Source organism: Amblyomma mixtum, chromosome 3 (genome assembly GCF_055824585.1).
Source record: "Amblyomma mixtum isolate Tamu chromosome 3, ASM5582458v1, whole genome shotgun sequence".
Classification (NCBI taxonomy): Eukaryota; Metazoa; Arthropoda; class Arachnida; order Ixodida; family Ixodidae; genus Amblyomma; species Amblyomma mixtum.
In genome coordinates, this window is record NC_143014.1 from 187,508,628 (window position 1) to 187,530,083 (window position 21,456).

Here is a 21,456-nt window from a genome sequence, read left to right on the forward strand (position 1 = left end):
TGCCGTTTAGATTTATGTTCGCTGTCTCGTGTCTTCTGCTTAGGCTGACTTTGTAGTGGAGGGAAGTCCTGATTAACAAGCACAACTGACTCCGAGGCTGATTGCTGCGTATTGACAGGGCTCTTGTGCACCGACGTCGACACCGTTTGGTTACCACGTAGAATCTCGGCTTGTTGTTTGCGTTCTTTTCGTCGCGATACTCGGATACGACGGAAAATGCCATTCCTCAATGTTTTTGTGGCCTGCCGCCGAGCAGGGCACTTTGGGTCCGTGGCTACGTGGGGACCTCTGCAATTGCGGCAAAGTGGTTCCGTCGGACAAACCTCGAGGTTTCCATGTGCAAGGCGACCGCAGTACGAGCATCGACGTTGGTCGACTAGTGGACACGAAATTGCCCTGTGTCCGATTTTGTGACAGGTCTCGCATATGATAGACTTCGGGTGATAAGGTGTCACCGGGAGGAGTATGCTGTACAGATGAATTTTTCGGGGAAGTCTGGAGCCCTCAAACGTGATTAGAGCTGCTCCGTTCTTGCCCATGGGCCTGGCGTTTATTATCCTGCACGAGTAGCACGTGAGGTTTGCCATGAGCTGTTCGCTTGTTAACCCGTTGGCACGATAAATGACCCCACGGATCTGGCCGGGGCGTATGGTTTCATAAGCTTGGATAGGTGTCTCCTTTCCAGAAATTAGGAGAGACTGCAGTCCAATTAGATGGTCTCTGGCATGCATATGCGATATGTCGACAGCAAACTGATTGCTGCGTTCAAGAGGCCGTACTTGAAAGCCAGAGTGAAAATGAATTTTTCGAAGCTCATTGGCAACAGCTTCGTGCAGCCAGTGTGCGGGGAGTGTCCCTAGTTGTCCAGGTGAGGTTAGCTTAATTATCACAGTGTATTTAACACTGATTGGATCGGCGGCTGCGGCCTTGTTCTTTCGCCTAACAGGCTGCCAATCATCTTCTTCAGTATGTTCATTATCAGCCAAGTGATCGATTCTGCCCATTGGGGTGACTATGGGCGCTGAGGCACAGCCTAGCGATCGATAATGCGCATCCGTGAAGCGAGCATTTATAGCTATCGGCGAGTGGGCATGTTTTACGCCGTGTCGTTTGTTCTCAAAGCGAGTGCTTTCTTGGGCCATCCGCGAGGTGCCTGACCCCATCCTAGGTTGCTTGGCAAATTTCGAAAACGGAAAAGTGCTAGATCCTACCTCGGAAGGGGCGCTTCCCGGCTTGTTTTCCGTGGAAAGAACAGAGAATGGGTTGGAGACAGGTATCGTCGCAACCACTTGAATGGCTTCGTCATCCGCCATGCTTTCGTCGGCGCCGAGCACGGCGTCAGGTTCGGCCGCTGCGTTATCTGTGCCGCTGCAAAGCGATGTTACCGCGGCGTCTTGCCGAGGCTGCTGCGAAGCCATGTTGGCGGCTTCGGCGGTAGGCGTATCCGATGCATCCGGATGGTTTCCTGGGGTAGTCGTTGACGCGGAAGCGTTGAAACCGTCGTCCACAGGTGACGAGGAACACGATGGCGGTGGCCCATTCATTTTTGGGAGCCTAGCCCAAAAACGTCCGGGCCAAAAAGCTTGAAAAGTCGGAGCGATGCGAACGTGCGTCTGTTCGAGACGGCTGCTTGCAGCGCCCTCCTACGCATTTCGTATTTTGCGCTGCTGTTCCAGAATGCGTTATCAACCCGGCCGGTCACTGCAAATCACGCCACAATCTCGGCAGATTCATCGAGTTTGTTCTACGCTGTCAGAGCACTAAAAAAAATGTATAACTATACGCATCATTCTTGCAATCAAATGGGAACCCAGTGAAGTTATTCTGATTGCTATCTCAAAGAAAAAAAAAATGCAGCACTGCTTTCTTGTTCATCTCAAGTTCAAAAATAGCAGGACAGATGTAACACTGGTGTACGGGGAATAGTCCGAAAAAAAGAAGCGAACAGCACGGCTTTGCAGGGATTCAATGTTACTTATGATGTAATCCTAGCTCGGGTCCCAAATTTTTTATGCGTATTCAATTTTAGGTCTGATTAAGGTGGTGTATGGGAGCTTTTTTTAAGTGTAAGGGTGCCTGCCATAATCTGTGTTTCATGATTCCGAGTGAGCGATTAGCAGTTGCAAGAGTAACGTTGATGCGATGATGCCACGTTAGATCCGTTTGAAAATTTACTCCTAGGTATTTGTATGTGGCAGTAAGCTCGACAATATTGTTATCTGTAAGGTATGAGGTTAGGATAGGGGAAGAGGAACTTTTAAATGACATGCACTTAGTTTTGGCATAATTTAGGGTCATTTGACAGTCAGAACACCACATATTATTCGCGTTTAGGTCTGATTGCAACGCTTCTTGGTCAGTTTCAGTAGTAATTTTACGGTAAATAACACAGTCATCAGCAAACAGTCTTACTCGAGACGAGATGCAGTTAGGCAAATCATTGATATATATTAGAAAAAGCAATGGACCAAGCACGCTCCCTTGTGGAACGCCGGACGTGACTGGAATAAAAGAGAAATTACTGTGGTTTATATTTGTGAACTGTGTTCGGAATGAGAAAAAATCTTATCCATAAAATGACTTGTGTGTTAATGTTAAGATGTCTTAGTTTCGCTAGTAGCCTGTGGTGAGGAACGCGATCAAAAGCTTTAGAAAAATCCAGGAATATGACATCCACCTGGTTGCCGACGTAAATACAGGATAACAAGTCATTAGTAAATCCCGCTAACTGCCCATCGCATGATGGGCTTGCAAAAGCCGTGCCGGTATTTCAAGATTATGTTACTCTCTTCTAGGTATGTTATGATTTGTGAATGTATGTATGATGTGCTGCAGTAGTTTACAGACGGTTGTAGTTAATGAAATGGGTCGGCCAGCTTTAAAAATTGGCATGACCTTGGCTGTGCGCCAATCGTTAGGAATCCGGCCGGATGACAATGACTGTGAAAAAAGTGCGCATAAGATTCCCGAAATGCTTTGTGATGTGCTTTTAACAACTTCTTGTTGAAGCCAACGTGGTCAGATGCAGACGACAATTTGCGATTATTAAGTAGTGACATGATACCGGACTCGCTTATATTAATCTGCTGCATGATCATATCTGAAAGTGTACCTATGTTTGGGCACGAAGAGACGTCCTCGCGGGTGAATACAGACGAAACAGCGTTGTTTAGTATCTGTGCGCACTCTGACTCGGAAACAGTGGCGCCTGTGCGATCGGTAAGCGCAACTTCAGGATGGCTGCTGTGGTTTATGACTTGCAAATATTTTCGAGGGATGTTGGTCAATATAGATGATAGGTAATGGTTAAAAAAGTGTCCACGAGAGGATTTAAGTAAAGCCTGGTATTCTTCGTCGCACTGCTTGTATTTAAGCCACGATGATGTGTGACTGCTCTTCACGGCTTGCCTGTACAATCGCTTTTTATTTGTTGCTTAAGCGTCGAAGTTGCTTGTTAAACCTTGGTGCAGAACTGCTACTCCTAATTGTTATGGTGGGTATATACTTATCAACAAGGGCAGAGAACACATTTTTGAACGCAATTCAGTTTTGTTCCACTGTACGCGACGAGAAGCTAGTAAGAAACACGTCAGCAAAGAAAAATAGTTCAGCATTCGTTCCATCAAAATTCGCTTTGCTATAGGATTTAATTTTCTTATTAGCCACTTCCTACTTCTCTCTGAACAATGTTTCCAATGATGTCATGATCGGAGAGCCCATCAAGATTGCTGATGTTGGTGCAAATGTCAGGAATATTAGCAAGGATTAGATCAAGTATGCTGGAGCATGTGGCAGTGCGCCGTGTGGGTTGCATGATGAGTTGAGATAATGAGAAATCTAAACATGACTAAAGAAATGCGTTTGATTCTCTTCACTGGCCGCGACAGATAGTGTTGCCCAATTAATATGGGGGTAATTAAAGTCATCAAATATTAATAAAGCACAATTCGGAAGCCGTTGCACACTTCACTCAGAATGCGAAAAAATTCTTCAGCGTAAACGCTGCCCGAATCTGGCGGCCGATAAAAAACATCAATAAGTATGTCTGCAGTACTGCATTTTAGCAAAGCCCATACATATTCAAGAAACGTAGTAACTAAGTAACTATAATCGGTACACAGGGTAAGCCTTTTTTTATTGCCAACAGAACACCGCCGTCTCTCCGATTCACCCTGTCGCAGCGAAATATATTGAACGTCACCCGAGCAAAAAAAATTTATCGTCAGGAACGTTGTCCGTATATGAGTCGATGAGCGAGGAGGTAGGGACGGCTTTCGAGAGCATACTTCTGATATTTGTATAAAGGAAACATAACGCATTATCACAACTATGCTTCTCAAGTGGCGGCAAGGAAGAGTTACTGGTATGTGGTAAGGCACGTAGGTGATTGGGTCAGTCATCTGGACTTCCCGGGGTCCGAGCTTCTACTTGGGGCGCATCATTTCCTGAGATTTTCAGACACACTGCGCAGTTGGCGTCCGTGTCCCAGACGTAAACACTATAGTTTATAAACAGCTTGTTGAAGACAAGGCGGGGACGGTTATTCTCCTTCTTTACCAATTTCGAGAACTGCCAATTTTTGACACTTATCGCGCACAGCAACCGAGTAGTCGCGTGCTATCCTGAAGTCTGTATCTTTAAGCTTATTGCCGTTGCTTAGCAAAGTGTCGATTTCTTTTTCATTGTAGAGTTTCGCTATTATTGGCCGATTTTTCTCAGTTGAATAGCGGCCGAGACGCTGGGCCCTGCTATAGACTGGACTGAAACACCTAGTTTATTTTGACAGAATTCACGAACGAGAGCCTCGGTGTCTTCCCACGTTTCTGAACAGTCGGTATCTTTAACACCAAAGAACAATGCATTCGACCTTCTGGAACTGTGCTAGGACTGGTTCTCCACTCCCACGGTGCGCACGGAGAAGTCATAAAGACACTTCAAACACACGCTCAACACACCACTCGACTGATTCGCCGCATAGCGAACCGCAGGGCTGGCCTACGCGAGCGAAACACGACTCGCCTCACCCAGGCTTACATCATAAGCCGCACAACATATGCCCTTCCATACTTACCCCTCAAACAGAAGGAGAGAGACCGGGTTAATACGCTCCTACGTAGTTGCACGAGAACGGCTCTACGTCTTCCCCCCAGCACATCCAACGACCGACTTCTCAAACTAGGTGCACACAACACCTTTGAGGAGCTAAAAGAAGCTACCTTTATGGCACAACTATCCCGTCTATCCAGCTCAGAGGCTGGTCGTACTTTATTGTCCCAGTTGAGCCTGACCCCAATTACAGAGCCTACCGAGGGGGTCCCCCTTTCTGCTACCCTCCGCTCTAACCTCAACGTAACCCCCATCCCCAAGAACATGCACCCTGAGCGAGACAGGGAACGCAGAGTAGCAAGGGCTCGGGCCCTTCACAAACAGTATAGCGAGGACCATGAGGTGGTCTACGTGTACGCAGCGGAATATACGACAGGCTCCCGTATGGCCCTGGCGGTAGCCGACAATAATGCAAAGCTTCTAACCTCCAGCTCAATCATTACCAATTCGACCACAGAGGCAGAAGAGGCAGCCATCGCGCTTGCTCTCATTTCTACATCTGCCACAAAAATTATCTCCGATTCCAAATCTGCAATTTTAAATTATGCGAAGGGCTACATATCCAGCACCGCTGCTCGTTTACTACGTTTCTGGCAGCCCCGGCGCCTCATCACCCTCATCTGGACGCCAGCACATGCTGGCCTCCCTGGCAACGAGGAGGCTCATTCCCTAGCCCGAGGTCTCACATTCCGGGCAGGAGTCGAGCCCCCTCTACGAGCCTCGGAGCGCCTGCTCTCCTTCCGTGATATTCTCTCGTACTACCGAGACAAACGAAGGGAATACGCACCCCCAGCTCCATCCCTCACCATACCGCAGGCTGCACATTGGCGACAACTACAAATCCGAACTGCTCCATACCCAACACTGCTGCATGCCCGATACCCAGACCAATTCCCGTCATCATGCAAACTTTGCGGCAAACCAGGAGACTTCTTACACACCCTCCTCACATGCCCCACCTTCCCTCATCCCCCATCACCAACCGCGGCGGAGTCTTACTGGGAGTCTCTTCTGACCAGCTCGTCCGCTCAAGACCAGCGCCGGATCATCTCCAGCGCTCACAGGAGGATTGCGCTCCAGGGGCTATCCTTTGCGTTGTAAGGGTGCTTCCTCCTCACATTGAGGAGGCATCCAAGTGCCATGTAGGGGGCTTCGCCCCCACGATTTACATCATTGGCAATAAAAGTTTCCACCACCACCACCTTCCAGGTCATCAATTTTCTCTTGGAGTTTGCGAACATCGCTGCTGCTGGTTTCTGGGGGCTGCTTACAAGGCACAGGCACAAGCTTGGTTTCCAGTTCATGGACACGTTTAGTTAGAGTATCTAAGTCACTTTTAAGGGTGGTATGCATTTCTGAAACTTTATTAATAGATTCGAGAATTCTTGCATTATTTGTCTCTAGACGCTGGATTGCAATGCACACTGAGTCAACATTTTCCTCTTAACATCGCAATATCCTTTCTGACGGTTACAACCAAAATGTTACAGGAGGGCACATGCCATTGAACATTCATTTAGTGCCTTCAGGAGATACCTATAATAAATACACCCTAGCTGCGGGACATACTCAGCAAAAAGCGCCTCGTCTTTTAGTATACTTAGTAGTGCGTTTCTCTGAGGGGAATACACATAAAGCAAAGCAGCTTCGATCATCAGGACATATAGCATTATCATTGTCTGTGTGTAGTAATAATGCGTCCTTCGCAATTGTAACTGACAATTCACTTAGTGGACGTAAGGTACAGGGCCGTCCAAAATATGTGCGAACACGGCTCAGCGTGGCCGCGCTCCGCGGAGCGTCAACGCATCCTGAGCGGCCGCGCATCGAAGCTAAGCGGCGCAGGCGGTGCTTCGTGTCGTCTGCTACAGCGCGGAAGCGCGCTGCACTTGCATTGCGGTGAAGCGCGCCCGACTGTGAGCTGATAACGCGAGACCGCCGATATGGAGTTGCGGGAAAGCGCACTTCTGTCACTGCAGCGTATTGTCTTTGTTACCGCTTGCAACTCAGTGGCCTGTTTTCTCAAAGCCACGATCTCGGTTAAATGTGTGCATTGCTAGAAATTTATAAGCCCTGCTATTGTTCGATTATCCGGCTCACCAAAGCGAATCAGGCTTCTTGGGAGGCCGATAGGACACCGAACGATGTCGACCAGGGGGAGGGGGTAACTCGCACTGACATCGCGAATTAGACAGCTGCTTCGCGTTTGACTTCCATTCAAACGGGGTCTCCGCAGCTGAGATCGATCTCGGGTGCCCCGATACTGTAGCAGGGCACTCTCCACTGAGCCAGCGCGGCGAGGTATCCTCAGAGCTTTACCGCACTCTGCAGTTGACGTGGGTAGCGGAGAACGACTATTTTCTGCGCGTGCTGTGTGCGGCGGATGAGATACTTTGCAGCAGCTGCTAAACCGGGTGCAGACGGATGATATCGATCTCCTTCTTCTTGGCCGCAGTGGTCTCATAATAAGTCTCGCACGAAAATGTTTGCAGATCGCGTCGCTCTACATCGAATTTTGTTAAAGAACTTATAAACGTCATCAACACTTGTAATGAGTTTGAAAGAAATCAGAATACGTTTAACTCATCGCGAAATTTTTGTTTCTATGCATGGGTGTCATTGATTCCTGCATTAAGCAGGCTGTGCGACAATGCATTTGGAAGCTCAAGCCACCACTCACAGGACCCTATTCGAAGAGCTGAACTATCTTATGATGTGTTCAGATTTTCTTATTTTCTTCTATCGTTCTTCTTACCTCCAGTGGCACTTTTCTGCCGGCATATCTTTCTTCAGATGTGATAGAGCGTTGAACAAACAAAGGAGACAGGTGTAGGTAACCACAAAGAGAGGGGATAACTAGGAACCCAAAGTTTGTTACAGGAAGCACTTGTGATGTAGGCTGCTCCTGACGAGGCCCATGATGCTGACACTGGTGACAAAGAGGGTGCGGCACTTCGGCTCTCCGCGAGTTGAATGCTGACTGCAACAAATACTTGGTGCCAGAGGCACCGTGATTAGGAGTGCTGGGAACGGAAGTGAAAAAATATAAAAAAACTTTTCGTAGCTAAGTCGGATAGAACTTAGGTATTAAGTGAAGCTCAGCTCACATTTAAGATCTGCACACTAAATGCTTTCACAACCAAAATATAGGCTGCTCTTAAAACTTTCCTAGCACGTGACAAGAAGCTAATCACGAACAAATTAATAGGCTCTAGAATTTCAATTCTTCTGAATTTACTGGTATAGTCAAGTATAAGAAGGTAATTTTGTTTACTGTTGCGCTTGCTCAGCTGTTGTATAGAGGACGACGCGGACCACTGCCACGTATTAGCAAATGCTGTTACTTTTTTTAATCTTTCATACGCCATTTTTTGTTTGCACTGAAAACAAGTATTATCCCGAGTTTTCAGAGAGATAACAGGTTAGATTTCCAGCGCAAAATGGCAAAGTTATGCTTTTTGCACGGCTGTGAAAATTTTCGTAAAGGTGCGAAATACATGGAAGCAGCAACATCGAAATGCCGTGACTTGTCATGAAAACTCTCGAAGGACCATGGAAGAATTTATATTTCATAGATCCTCATTATGCATGCAAATAAAGAAAACACAGATGCCCTTACTGCGGGGGAAAAAATATGTCTCCATGAAAAGGGCGGTCGACATGCTACCACGCGCATTATGTCGTGGAATAATATTTACATGCGAAATTCTCCTGGATCAAAGAAATAACTCCCACGTACCGCACACTCAGAAAAAGCTGCGAATTCTTTTTGTACACAATTGCGCTCATAGGCCATCAAAGGGCTACGCTGCGCCCTACTATAGACAACAAATGAGTCGGTTGTTTTCACTGGATATTTCATACATGGAGCGAATACCACTCACAATTAAAGCTCGCCATCATGAAGAAACAAACAACTATCTATCAAAAGGAACAACCGAAGGCAAAGTCGCAAGCTCATGTCGAACGTGTTACTCCATGGACGAACAAAAGTTTAATAACAAAAAATAAAGCCCACAGCATTGACACCAAGATACTGATTGTATAAAATTCGCTTTCCACCCAGCCCACTGAGGTTTTGCTCATGCGTAGACTATTCCTTTCGCGTAGGTGGCAGGCTTCAACTAGTTCCCTGATTATGCTCAATAGCGGGTAGGTTCGCCTCCAGTGTCTATAACAGCCTTCATTCTATTCTAGAGGGAACTGTACAGGGACCTACAGAGGCAGTTGTCGGATCTATGCCACTCCCACTCCTCTTGCACAACAGCCCATAGCGCATCCGCAGAGAGGGAATGGAGCTGCCGGCGCCCCGCAGCAAGCTTCATGTTTCCCCAAACATTCTTAATGACGTTGAGGTCAGGCGACTGTGGAGGCCATTCGAGCACTGCAATGTCACGCTGCTCAAGAAACGCATCAATTTTTTTGGCCTCGTGGGTAGGTAAGTTGTGCTGCAGAATGAAGTCATTTTCAGGGAGTGGTCCCCCAACGAGGTATGGGAAGAGCACATCATCCAGGATGGCACAGTAGGAGCGTCCATTCAGCTGACACTCTATCCGAACCAGGGGTCCCAGGCCTTCGGCTGTCATAGCACCTCAAACAGTCACAGCTGAACAGTCGCCATGGATGCGACGCGCTGTGTGAACTGCGGCATGCACCTACAAAAAATGAAAAATGAAATTTTGTTAGCACTGGCATAAAATGCACATTAAGACGGTATGCTACAAGAAGCAAGTATTTAATAAATTTATTTTTTTAGGGTTGTTTGGTGTACATTAACGTGCTTAAACTTAAGTTCAGTTTACACCATCATAGAAAATGCGGCCAACGGGGCCATTCTTCTCTCAATTCACTTGTTTTGAGAGATTATCATATGTTCCCAGATTCAGTAAAATTAGGTTTATACGTTTTCCAAAGGCTATGAAAATCGGCTCTCTAACTGCTACACGTTCTCGACGAAGAGAACATTTTAAGTGGTTTGAAAGTTCCTGCCTGTTCTTTATTGCATTAGCTGCACGTAGATTTCACCCATAACTTTTATAAACTAGGCTGAAACTCAAAGTAAGGTATTGTGCTCGCATCATTCGTCACTGGTCAATATTGGCCGCTCAATACTGCATTTCAAATCTTAAGCCGGATAACTATTACGCACAATGCTTTTTCTAATCGACTTTGCTTCGTCTCTCTTAGCCGGTATGCACTTTTAGATGTGGATATTCACATATTGCACAATGTTGTTATTGCTATCATTAGCGAACTATATTGGTGCAAAAAAACAATTTGTCGCGAAAGCAATATCTGCCGAATGCTGGTACAGTAGCACTTTAATTTATGCTATGGGCACCACGGTTTAGGCGGGCACTGTAGTGCTGTATTCTCGCTTAAGGACATATGCACTCTTTGGTATGCACCCTGAATGCGATATCTGTGGGCGCAAGCACAATGTGCAATGGACGTAAATGAGCCAGATTAAAATGTATCGATAGCTCACAGAGCCCAAAGACGAGGTGCGGCATCGACACACTGTGAAGAAATTGTTATAGCCTTGTAGAACGTGTGAGCTTTCCTTACTATGGCCACTTATATCAAATGCGCCTTATATCAGAAACGACAGGCTAATCTTAAAGAAAATGTTTTTTTTTTATTTCCTGAACACTTTTCCGAACTGTGCGATCTGCGAAAACACAAAAATTAGGCCACTGCAGCAATTTTTTCTTGTGGTCTATCAGAAGCAGCTTAATAGCGCAAAAAGTAACCGTAACTTCCGTTATGCACCTCGGCAGCAAATAGTAGTGTACGAAATCAAGTTTCGCTCCTTCTAGGATACGATATCTTACATAATTATCTTCACCGGCAGTTTTCAAGCCGCCAGACTCGCTGTCGCTGGTCCGAACTAGTAAATACTGATTTGTCCGTAAAGACGACCTTTGCCCACTCTTCGGCCCACCCTTCATGCTGTCGGGCAAATTCTAGGCGTTTTTGCTTGTTTGTCGCACTTAAGACTGGCTTTTGAACTGCTGTCCTAGATTTGAGGTCAACCGCGTGCGGGCGACGCTTCACGGTTGTGTTGGACACGCTTGGTAGCCACACGCTGTTCTTAATTTCACCCACACTTGCAGTGGGCTGGTCAACACCTGCCTCAACGATGTTCATATCGTCCTCTTCAGTGGTGGCTTTTGGACAGCCTGTCCGCGGAGCATCCTTAATCCGTCGCTCTTTTCTGTACGCTTGAATTATCCAGTTTACGGTCGAATGTAGCCGACTAGTCAACATTGATATGCCCCTCTGGGAGTAGGCTTGCAGGCTTAAATCTACAATACGCCTTCCTTCGCATTTTCGGACACGAGACATTGGCACCTTTCCAAAGGTTCACTAAAAATGGCACAGCCTTGCACTGGTTCAGCCTTTTTATTGCTCAGGGAGCACAAGAAACAAGCGGCAACAAAAAGGAAGTGGCATTGCTATTTCCAATTGAAAACTGATAACCTGACGTGACGTCAGCCGATAAAAATACGCTGAGTCAAGAAACGTCGAGTGGCTACGGCTTTCCCCAGTGATCTCAGAATCTTTCACTCGGAGACTACCCCCTCATGCTTGGCAATCATTTGCAGTAGCTTGGTTTATTGGGGTTTAACGTCCCAAAGCGACTCAGGCTATGAGGGACGCCGTAGCGGAGGGTTCGGGAAATTTCGACCACCTGGGGTTCTTTAGCGCGCACGGACATCGCACAATACAACGCACAGTATGTATATACCAGGTGTCCCAGCTAAATGTAACCAAGCTTTTAAAAAACACGGGGTCTCCTAGCCGTCTGAAACCAAATGAGGATTGTTTAGAGTCGCGTGACCTAGTCTGCAGTATTTTTTTCGTTCTTCAAGGTTGACTAATTAGTCAAGCTTAATTAACTAACTTTTTAATTATTGACTTGAGGAACAAAGTGTCAATCGAAAAGTTGTAGATCGCTTTCAGAAACAGCTTACTGAGACATTTGAAGGGAAGTAATATTTACGTAAAGTAGTTTTTTTACCGGCCTTTAACCATAACCCGCACAATAAGAAAAAGCTTCCACATGACAACTGGGCCACTTCAGCGTCCCAAGAGGCGCCTTCAAAGAATAAAATCCGTTTTTTCTGAAGTCCTCTCCTCGATGAGACTTTGGGTGCACATTGGGGCAGAGAAGTGAGCGAGCAGCTGGTCACGTGACAACTTTATTTTAAAGCCAATAAATGAAGCTACTGTAGTGTGCCAAGTGTGACAGGTTCCGCTACCACCATGCGCCGACACTGCGCTGCGCCTGACGACGACGAAGTTATGCGCCGACACTACGCTGCGCCTGACGACGACGAAGTTCCCCCGCTCTCTTCTCTCTTGGTGCTGGCTACGCCCGTCTACGCTGCCAGACCCTGCACAGCGGTTCGGTCTCTTGAGGACGCCTAATAAACGCACCCCTACAATTGGTGGAGGTGCTGGGTTCGTCCCCTACCGACCTGGAACTCCGGAGCCGTACGCTGCCGCCTGTGTCAACCATGCCAAATGAGACTGCCCCAACACCGGCGGCCAGTTCAACCACCGTCATTTGTTCTGGCGCCATCCGGCAGCGTGACCCTGCCCTCTTCAGTGGCACTGCCGACCAAGATGTTGACGACTGGTTGTCATCGTATGAGCGAGTGAGCAGCTACAACAAATGGGATGACACTATCAAGCTGAGTAACGTCATCTTTTATCTCACGGACGTGGCGAACCTCTGGTTTCGAAACCATGAGGCGGACCTACCCACTTGGCCCGTATTTAAGAAGAGTTTTGCGGAAGTATTCGGCCGCCCTGCGGTGCGCAAGCTCCGTGCCGAACAGCGTTTACGGGACCGCGCTCAACACACCAACGAGACCTTCACAAGTTACATTGAGGACATCGTTGACCTCTGCAAACGTGTCAACGCCGCCTTGCCAGAAGCGGACAAGATCCACCACATCCTCAAAGGCATCGCTGACGACGCATTTCAGATGCTCCTCGCGAAAAATCCTACCACCGTCAGTGAGGTTATTAAGCTTTGCCAGAGCTACGACGAGCTCCGCAAGCAGCGCGCTTCCACACGGCGTGCCGGTGTCTGCGACGAGGCCCTCTCTACCACTGGCCCTGGGCGGTTCTTCTCCTGAGGACTCCCCTCTTCTCAACCAAATCAAAGCCTTCGTTCGTGAAGAGGTCGCTCGCCAGCTGTCCCTCATATCACATTTTCAAGACCCCGCCCGCCAAATTCCTGACTCGACCCCGTCTTTGGCTCCTACCATTCGCCGTGTCGTGCAAGACCAAGTCGCTGACCTGCTACCGTCAAGCCCTGTGCTCCCGCCTGTGACAGCACCCCTGACGTACGCCCAAGCAGTGGCCAGGCCACGACATACGCCGGCATCCGATTCCTACCAGGCCGCCCCTTCTTTCCGTCCGCCGCCGCCGTCTGAGCCCCCGTCTCAAGCTCCGTTCTCAAGAGTTCGCCCACATCCTACGAATCCCTGGCGTACTGCGGACAACCGACCCATCTGTTACGCCTGTGGTCGGCCCGGCCATGTCGCGCGGCTTTGCCGCCAGCGCCTTCCGCCTTCTCGACCTGATCTGCGCTCCTACCCGTACGATGCCGAACTATCCTCGCCGAGAAGTCCACCTGGTCCCCCCTTTGTTTCCCCTGATCGCCAAACTTACACCACTCGCCGATCGCCTTCCCCTCGACGCCGTTCCCCTTCTCCGATGCTGCGACGTTCTAGCTCCGCACTTGAGGGAAACTAACAGCCGCAGTTCCGGGGGCAAGAACTGCGCTTGTTTCGAACTCCTCAAGTCCTCCGAGTCGTCCCGCTAATGTAATCGTAGTGTTCGTGGAAGGTGCCAAGGTTCTCGCCCTCGTCGACACGGGCGCTGCAGTATCTGTTATAAGTGAAGCTCTCTGCCGCCGACTCCGCAAAGTGACTACCCCACTTTCTGACTTTTCGCTTCGCACCGCCTCATCACAGCGCATTCATCCCTCAGCCGCATGTACGGCCCGTGTCCTCATTCAAGATGTTTTGTACACCATCGAGTTTATTGTGCTGTCTCACTGCTCACACGACATCATCCTGGGATGTGACTTCCTTTCGACCCATCGTGCCGTTATTGACTGCGCTCGAGCTGAAATCGCCTTTTCTCCGCTGTGTGACGCTCCCTTTTGCGACGTACCTACGCAGTCTGCCAAACTTGTGGTCGCGACTGATACCGACATTCCTCCGTTTTCTGCTGCCCTCGTACCCCTCTCCTGTGCCGGCGTCACTCATTCAACTGTTTTCTTCACGCCTTCCGAAACCGCTTCCCGCCATCCCTGCCTCCTGCTTCCCTTTGCTGTTCTGACGATCGACCATGGACAAAGTGCAATTTACGTCTCTAACCCATCTTCGTGCCCGTCAGCAGTGCTCCGAGGTGAATGCCTCGGGCGTATTGAAGAACTTGATTCCTGCCTTCCCTACCCTATTCATGATACCACCGCTTCCTTCGATGTCGATGTGCTCAGCTCCTGTGATGTTAAGAATGATCCACCGCCCTCCGACGTCTTCCACCGTGCCATTGACGCTGACCTTCCACCCGCGCTACGTGATCAACTCGTCGCCCTCCTCCAGCGCTTCAGGTCTTCTTTCGATCTTCCTCAGACTGCCTTGGGCCGTACGTCTATCGTTGCGCACACCATCGACACAGGTACACACGCCCCTCTTCGCCAGCGCCCCTATCGTGTCTCGGCTTCTGAGCGCCGCGTCATCTCTGATCACGTGGACGACATGCTCCGTCGGGGTGTCATACAGCCCTCTCACAGTCCCTGGGCGTCTCCTGTTGTGTTGGTAAAAAAGAAAGATGGTTCCATCAGGTTCTGTGTTGATTACCGCCTGCTCAACAACATCACACGCAAGGACGTCTATCCCCTGCCACGAATCGATGACGCCCTGGACTGCTTGCAAGGAGCTGAGTATTTCTCCTCGCTGGATTTGAGGTCAGGTTACTGGCAGGTGCCTATGGCTGACACTGATCGCTCAAAAACTGCCTTCATAACACCTGACGGCTTATATGAGTTCAACGTCATGCCTGCCGTTTGGCCTTTGCAACGCCCCGGCAACTTTCGAACGCCTGATGGACACCATCCTTAGTGGACTCAAGTGGGAGAGTTGTCTTTGCTATCTCGATGACATCGTCGTCTTTTCTGCGGACTTTTCTTCTCATCTCATCCGCCTGGAGCGCGTTCTGACTTGTCTTACTGACGCTGGGCTCCAGATGAATTTGAAAAAGTGCCGCTTTGCTGCCCGACAACTCACCATTTTAGGACATGTAGTCTCTAAAGACGGCATTCTTCCGGACCCCGCCAAACTTCGTGCAGTTGCCGAATTTCCGAAGCCCACCTCACTGAAGCAGCTCCGTAGCTTCGTTGGCCTTTGCTCGTACTTCCGTCGCTTCATCTTAAATTTCGCCTCGATCATCGCTCCTCTGACCCAGCTACTCGCAGGCAGCTCCAACCTCTCCGCTTGGACGCCTGCTTGCGACGACGCCTTCGACACCTTGCGCCGCCTTTTGGTTTCGCCTCCTATCCTGCGCCACTTTGACCCGACTGCGCCTACTGAGATCCACACTGACGCCAGCGGTATTGGACTGTGTGCCGTTCTCACCCAACGCAAACCTGGCTTCCGTGAATATGTGGTCGCCTACGCCAGTCGGACCTTGAGCAAAGCGGAGGCCAACTATTCTGTTACCGAACGAGAATGTTTGGCCATCATTTGGGCCATTGGAAAATTTCGTCCCTATGTCTACGGTCGCCCGTTCTGTATAGTAACCGACCACCATGCCCTGTGCTGGCTGGCCTCTCTCAAAGACCCGTCAGGCCGCCTAGCTCGCTGGGCTCTGCGATTGCAGGAGTATGACATTCATGTCATTTACCGCTCCGGCCTCAAGCATAATGACGCGGACGCTCTTTCCCGCTCGCCGCTACCTAGTGCTTCATCGCCTGCTCCTGTGTCTGCTTACGACTTGTCCTCGCTTGCCACTGCCGACATGTCAACCGAGCAGCAGAAAGACCCTTGGATCGCCAGTCTTATTAACTTCCTTTCGAGTCCTACGACTGATAATTCGTCCCGTTCTCTCTTACGTCAAGCCCGTCACTTTTCTATTCGGGACGGTCTCCTCTACCGTCGCAATTACCTGTTCGACGGACGCAAATGGCTCCTAGTGATCCCCCGCCATCTACGCACCGACATTTGCGCCGCTTTTCATGCGGACCCACAGTGTGCCCACGGCGGCGTGTTGAAAACCTACACGCGTCTGCGTCTTCGATTCTACTGGCGTGGCATGTACCGCTTTGTTCGCCACTTTGTGCGATCTTGCCCATCCTGTCAACGGCGTAAATGTCCGCCTCACACCTCGCCTGCTCCACTGCAACCGTTACCCTGCCCTGCCCGCCCGTTTGACCGCGTTGGCATGGACCTCTACGGCCCCCTCCCTCCCACTCCCGCTGGTCACCGCTGGATTATCGTGGCCGTGGATCACCTCACACGTTATGCTGAAACGTCTCCATTACCATCTGCCTCCGCCCGCGACGTGGCTTCCTTTCTTCTAAAGAACCTGATTCTTCGCCATGGTGCTCCTCAAGAACTGCTCAGCGACCGTGGACGCGTATTCCTGTCTGACGCTCTTGAGGCCCTCCTCAAGGAATGCCGCATTATCCATCGAACCGCTTCGTCTTACCACCCTCAGACCAACGGCCTGACCGAGCGTTTCAACCGAACCCTCAGTGACATGCTGTCCATGTACGTCGACGCCAACCACTCCAACTGGGACCAAGTTCTTCCCTTCGTCACCTACGCATATAACACTGCGACACAAACCACCACTGGATTCTCTCCCTTCTTTCTTCTGTACGGCCGCGAGCCCCCCTGCACGATGGATACTCTTCTTCGCTACCGACCCGACATTTCCGAGTCCACGCCACTCTCCGACGCTGCCAGGTACGCCGAAGAATGCCGCCAGCTTGCTCGCTCGTTTACCACGCAGACCCAGTGGCAGCAAAAACATGACCGCGACACTTCCGCGGCCTCTACCTCCTACCCTCCCGACTCCCTTGTGTGGCTCTGGGTGCCTCCCACAACTCCCGGCCTTTCGCGGAAACTGCTGCATCGCTATCATGGTCCCTACCGGGTTCTGAAGCAAACATCTCCGGTCAATTATATTGTTGAGCCTCTTGTACCCGCTGCGGACTTGCGTCGCCGTGGCCGCGAAACCGTCCACGTCGACCGACTGAAGCCGTACTACGACCCCTCTGTTCTTCCTTCCCCTTAAGACGCCAGGATGGCTCCTTTTCACCCGGGGGAAACTGTAGTGTGCCAAGTGTGACAGGTTCCGCTACCACCATGCGCCGACACTGCGCTGCGCCTGACGACGACGAAGTTATGCGCCGACACTACGCTGCGCCTGACGACGACGAAGTTCCCCCGCTCTCTTCTCTCTTGGTGCTGGCTACGCCCGTCTACGCTGCCAGACCCTGCACAGCGGTTCAGTCTCTTGAGGACGCCTAATAAACGCACCCCTACACTACGTAAATCGTAACTTGACGGAAAAAGCACTACTAGCGGTTTTTCGGGGTGATCTGCAACTTTTCCATTGACACTTTCTTCCTGAAGTGAATAATTAAAAAGTTAGCTAATTAAACTTAACTAATTAATTAACTTTGAAGAACGAAAAAAATACTCAAGACTAGGCCACGCGACTATGAACAACCCTGAGTTGGTTTCACTGGACTAGGACACTTGGCCTTTTTTAAAAGTTTGGTTACATTTAGCTGAGACACCCGGTATATGTATATACCAGGTGTCCCAGCTAAATGTAACCAAGCTTTTAAAAAACACGGGGTCTCCTAGCCGTCTGAAACCAAATGAGGATTGTTTAGAGTCGCGTGACCTAGTCTGCAGTATTTTTTTCGTTCTTCAAGGTTGACTAATTAGTCAAGCTTAATTAACTAACTTTTTAATTATTGACTTGAGGAACAAAGTGTCAATGGAAAAGTTGCAGATCGCTTTCCCAAACAGCTTACTGAGACATTTGCAGGGAAGTAATATTTACGTAAAGTAGTTTTTTTACCGGCCTTTAACCATAACCCGCACAATAAGAAAAAGCTTCCACATGACAACTGGGCCACTTCAGCGTCCCAAGAGGCGCCTTCAAAGAATAAAATCCGTTTTTTCTGAAGTCCTCTCCTCGATGAGACTTTGGGTGCACATTGGGGCAGAGAAGTGAGCGAGCAGCTGGTCACGTGACAACTTTATTTTAAAGCCAATAAATGAAGCTACGTAAATCGTAACTTGACGGAAAAAGCACTACTAGCGGTTTTTCGGAGTGATCTGCAACTTTTCCATTGACACTTTCTTCCTGAAGTGAAAAATTACAAAGTTAGCTAACTAAACTTAACTAATTAATTAACTTTGAAGAGCGAAAAAAAATACTCAAGACTAGGCCACGCGACTGTGAACAACTCTCAGTTGGTTTCACTGGACTAGGACACTTCGCCTTTTTTAAAAGTTTGGTTACATTTAGCTCGGACACCCAGTATATATATATATATATATATATATATATATATAGCAGACAAGGGAAGGGGATCAGGGGCTCGTTATACATATGACAGAAGCCAAGAGCCACAGAAACCAGCAGGGAATTTTTTATATATTTATTTATTTTTGTGGTCTTGATCAATAGAGAATATTACTGAATATTGCATCGCTTAAAGATAATTGATCAGAAAAGCTTTTCTAACGTTGAGCCGTGTTCTGAGTCGTTTCTAGCCACGCTGAGCCGTGTTCGCGCATATTTTGGACGGCCCTGTACATAGCCGATTTCATTGGTCAATCAGACACTTGTTCCTCACGCTGTAAGGGCACTTAAACAACGTGCCGGGTATTTTAGCACATCTTAGAACAGTGCCGACCGCTGTAAATTTGCTTACCTCGAGGCGAATGTCGTAGTCAACATTTTAATGCGAAAGCATTACCAGTCCGATTACGAGAATAGCTGGCGGCGTGTGTTAGTGTGTATTCGAAGATGGTGGAGACCGCCATTTCAAGCAATTATAAACATGCATGGTTAGGGAACAGCGCAGGGACATGACACAAGGAACATTCAAAGACACACAAGGGCGTGTCTTTGAATGTTCCTTGTGTCTCCTCCCTGCGCTAGCTGTTCTATAACCATGCAGCAAAAGGACCAACTAGCCCGCCAATTTGCTCCTAAATCACATACATGTCGTTCGTCTATAATACTCCTGAACGGCCGACCTCAATGTGACACTAGTTTTACAGACTACATTTGTACCAAAATTCTGACGCAACCGTATTGTCGTACAGCGTTCAGGGTGGTGTCATACGATTTCTCGCTGCATATAGCTTACATGTGCTAGACAAGTTGGACGCTAGCTTGCAGCAAGTATTCGAACCGACGACGACGAACCGACGACCTCTCCCCTTAAGGCGAGGTTGAGGTGTCCACCGAGATGTGAGACAGCTACTGCGCCGTTTCCTTTCCTCAAAAACCAATTTTCGTATCAAAATTGTCATTCAGCCGTTCGTCGTACAGCGTTCCGGGCGGTGTCATACGGGCGCGCGTGCGTGTGTGTGTGCGTCTGTGGGTGTCAGCGCACCTAGGGACAGTTGCTTTCGGATTCCTACACGTAAACAGTCTTAAGTGTCACTGATGATTTTTTTTTTTAATTGCGCGACGCACTTGCCGATGATGGACGGCTCCTTTACACCTACTGCTTCTTCTTGTTGAACACCATACACACGATTGCTTGCATACAGCCGTCATAGGCGCCGACTGCGAGGGGGCTGGAGGGCTCAATCTTCACATTCCGAGCATTCTTAGAAACTGGATTGTTGTCCTGTGCGGCCAATTTCCCTAATTTAAATTGGTATAAACGCCCCGGCTCCCGCCTTTTTTTCAACTCACCGCTGACGGTAGGAGGAGTCAACCAACCCTTCAGCCAGTCCCGTGGCGGCTTGCCGCTCTGCCATCGGCGGAGTGATACGTAGCGATCGGAGAAAGCAAAGAGTACACGCGTATTTTTCATTTCCGTGGGCCTAATTTGCAGCTATATAGTCTCTGACTGGATCTATTCATTCACAGAAACCTAAAAATAAAAGAAAAGAAAAAACGAAGCCACCACTCGACTGCTGAAAGGCCCTCCATGTGTTAGTTGACTCCTCCTACCTTCAGCGGCGAGTTCAAAAAAAGGCGGGAGCCGGGACGTTTCATCCGATTTAAATTACGGAAATCGGCCGCACAGGACAATAGTTCGAAGTTTTAAAAATGCTCGGAACGCGTAGATCAAGCTTCCTTGGTAAAAAGACGATTTCAGGTTCCTCTTTAGTGCACCTTTAAAGAAAAAAATATGAAAAAGTGACCTTGTCCTGATTAGGTGTAGGTGTCCACCATTCCGTGGCGCCTTCCTTTCCCAAAAACTTACCTTTAAAATATATAAAAAACGGCGATTGAAAACGTGGTGTTACAGGGCTATCGCGCGGCTACTCTAAAGGCGAAGCTTGAGCGTTTCCCCTAATTCAAACCGTCAAACCATGCATAAACATGCTTAACACAGCTTTCTCTCGTATCACTATAAGTTCAAGCCAAGCTTAAACCTCTGCAATTTTGATACAAATCCCCAAAGCATTTTCTCTACGAGCTTTTTTTTCACGTTTTGTTTTGTTTTTTGCGCCCTTTCCTATTCAGTATGCATCCTGCCGCCGCCACCAGCCGGCAGTAGCACATGTCCTGGAAAGCTGGGTCTGTTAGAATCGCTGAGAATCGACAAGCGACTGCTGTATATTCCGTGGATGAAGGACGTCGCTTCTTCTCTGCTCACAGAAAGGTATGCATGCAACCCCCGCTGCTAAAGCACAAAAGGGGCGACGTCACCAACCAGCGTGAAAAAAAGGTGTACGAATGGCTTGTTCATGACGCCAGTGGACAAGGTATTCTGTGAGACTTGTCGCGCTGCTTGTGCTATGAACATCTTTCTAGCAGATACTTCCAGGGATAAGGACTCTTAATTGACGTTTGTGATTAATGGTTTTTCTAACTGGAAGAAAGATCTTATAAGACTTAAGAGTCATGAAGCCTCGAATCTGCATCGTGCGGCCATGAGCGGAAACGCAGCTACCAAAGCGGGGGTGAACGTATAGCATCTGCTTGCGTAGTTGAGAAGAAAAAGGAAATGAAAAACACGAAGAAAGCACTAATAGCGACATTACCTTCATTGCAGTACTCAGCGTGCTAAGGACTGGCAGTGCGTGGTCATAATGATGCAGAAAGTGATCT

The 21,456-nt window shown here is 48.7% G+C and overlaps 1 long non-coding RNA gene across 1 annotated transcript in view; it reads left to right on the top strand.

The window, feature by feature from the left end:
* The window catches only part of LOC149353013 (uncharacterized), a 46,571-nt gene extending 25,570 nt beyond the window's left edge, over positions 1-21,001 (top strand). The window contains exon 3 of the long non-coding RNA XR_016290897.1: positions 20,869-21,001. This is a non-coding gene — a long non-coding RNA (uncharacterized LOC149353013). The remainder of the gene's footprint in view (positions 1-20,868) is intronic.
* The last annotated feature ends 455 nt before the right edge of the window (positions 21,002-21,456 follow it).